Genomic DNA, 2,545 nt, shown 5'->3' with positions numbered 1-2,545 from the left:
TAGGTCCCTTCTGACCCTTAATCTATGAATCTATGAACATAATTAATGACAACAAGGCATGGCAGATGAGTCAGGTAGGTGGCATTCCCAGAGGCAGGTGGGAAACTAGCTTTGTGGCTAATCAGGAACTCCCACTTGGCCACAGTGACATAGATTTTTACATGGTCCAGTGGGTGGCAAAATGGCTTAGCGGTCACACCCAGAGAGTTGTAGTAGACAAGTCGGTATCAACCTGGAAGGATATGGGTATTGGGGTCTCACAGCATTCGGTCCTTGGACCTGTACTCTTCAATATCTTCATCAGTGACTTGGATGTGGGTGTGAAGTGTACTCTGTCCAAGTTTGCGGACAATACTAAATTGTGGGGTGAAGTGCACACTCCGGACTGTAGGGAATAATTGCAGGTAGACCTGGAGAGGTTAGAAGCGTGGGAAGTACACAATAGGATGCAATACAACAAGGACAAGTGCAGAGTGCTGCACCTAGGACGCAAAAATATACAGCACACCTACTGGCTGGGAAGTGAGCCTCTCAGCAGCACAGAAACGGAAAGGGATCTCCGAGTCATAGTGGCCTACAAGATGAACGTGAGTCATCAGTGTGACGAAATCATCAGCAAAGCTAACCGCACTTGATCATGTGCCAGCAGATGCATGACAAATTGAACCAAGGAGGCGATACTTCTCTACGTGGCATTGGTCAGACTGCAGTTGGAGTACTGAGTATAGTTTTTGGCACCGTACTTCAAAAAGGACATTGATAGACTTGAGAGGGTCCAAAGGAGGGCCACTTGTATGGTTAGGGGCTTACAAGGCAAGCCCTATGAGGAGGGACTGAGGGACCTGGACCTCTTCAGCCTCTGCAAGAGAAGGCTGAGTGGTGATCTTGTGGCCACCCACAAATTTGTTAGGGGGATGCAGCAAGGGGTCGGAGATGCTCTGTTCACCAGGGTGCCTCTTGGGGTAACAAGGAACAATGGTCAGAAACTGACAGAGCAGATTTAGGCTAGATATCAGGAAATCTTCTTCACGGTAAGGGTGGCCAAAATTTGGAATGGGCTTCCAAGGGAGGTGGTACTCTCCCCTACCTTGGGGGTCTTTAAGAGAAGGCTGGATAAGCATCTGGCTGGGTTCATCTGACCCTAGCACTATCTCCTGCCTAGGCAGGGGGTTGGACTCAATGATCTGTTGATGTCCCTTCCAACCCTAACATTTATGAATCTATGAATCCGTAGGCAGCCGCCATGGTGTTGGGACTGGGGGTGGGTCCTCTCGCAGCCAGACGCTGAGCCCAGAAATGCCAGGTGTGCTGGGAAGTGCCAGCGGCACTTCTCGGGGGGAGGGGGAAGAGGGGGCACCAGTGCTCCGCCTGCCCCTCCTGTCTGTCGCTCACTTTCAGGGGGAGGGGCACCGTGCACCCCTTACATGTCGCCAATGCTAATGATGACTATTTCATTTCAATGCTGCTGATATATTTAGCAGAAGCAAATAATTAATGTATTTATTCCACAGTCCCAAACTTCCTTCCTCTTCTTTTTCATTCCCCAAAGTCCCATTTATTTCCTAATCAGAGGCTAAAAATCTCCTGAAAATATTATAATGCACTTGTAACTTTCCAAATTAAAAAGCTGTAGTGCACTGAAAATTGAAACTCTCAGAGTTTAGTAAATTAAATAGTATTTAATATCAAATAAAATAGTGTAGGGATTATAGGACTAATTCGATTCTACGTTAACACTTCACATTCAATACAATCTTAATTTCATAGTTTCATAGTTGGTAGAGTCAGAAGGGACCTGAGCAGATCATCAAGTCCAACCCCCTGCCATGACAGGAAAGACTACTGGGGTCAAACGACCCCGGCAAAGTGTTCATCCAGCCTCCTTTTAAAGACCCACCCCCCCAGGGTAGAAGCCACCACCACTTCTCTTGGAAGTTGGTTTCAGATCCTAGCCGCCCTGACAGTGAAGTAGCGGCTCCTGATATCTCTCCTGAATGTACCCTCTGCCAGCTTGTGACCATTATTTCTTGTCACTCCTGGTAGTGCTCAGGGGAACAGGGAATCTCCCAATGCCTGCTGGTCCCCCCAACTAGTTTGTAAATGTCCACTAAATCCCCCCTCAGCCTTCTCTTGTGGAGGCTGAACAGGTTCAGGTCCCGTAGCCTCTCCTCATAGGGCCTGCCCTACTGCACCCTGATCATGTGGGTGGCCCTCCTCTGGACCCTCTCCATGTTGTCCATATCCCTCCTGAAGTGTGGCACCCAGTACTGAATGCAGTACTCCAACTGCAGCCTGACCAGTGTCGCATAGAGGGGGAGGATCACGTCCTTGGACCTGCTTGATTTGTGGATGCATGGCAAGGTATGGTTGGCCTTCCTGACTGCGTCCCCACAGTGTTGGCCCATGTTCATTCTGGCATCAATAATGACTCCAAGATCCTTTTCTGCCTCTGCACTGATGAGAAGGGAGTTCCCCAGCCTGTAGGTATGCTGCTGGTTCTTCCTCTCTCAGTGCAGCACCCTGCACTTGTCAGTGTTGAAACCCA

Source organism: Gavialis gangeticus, unplaced genomic scaffold (assembly GCF_001723915.1).
Source record: "Gavialis gangeticus isolate Ggan-Ray unplaced genomic scaffold, GavGan_comp1, whole genome shotgun sequence".
NCBI lineage: Eukaryota > Metazoa > Chordata > Crocodylia > Gavialidae > Gavialis > Gavialis gangeticus.
Note: the sequence above shows the minus strand (reverse complement) of the source record.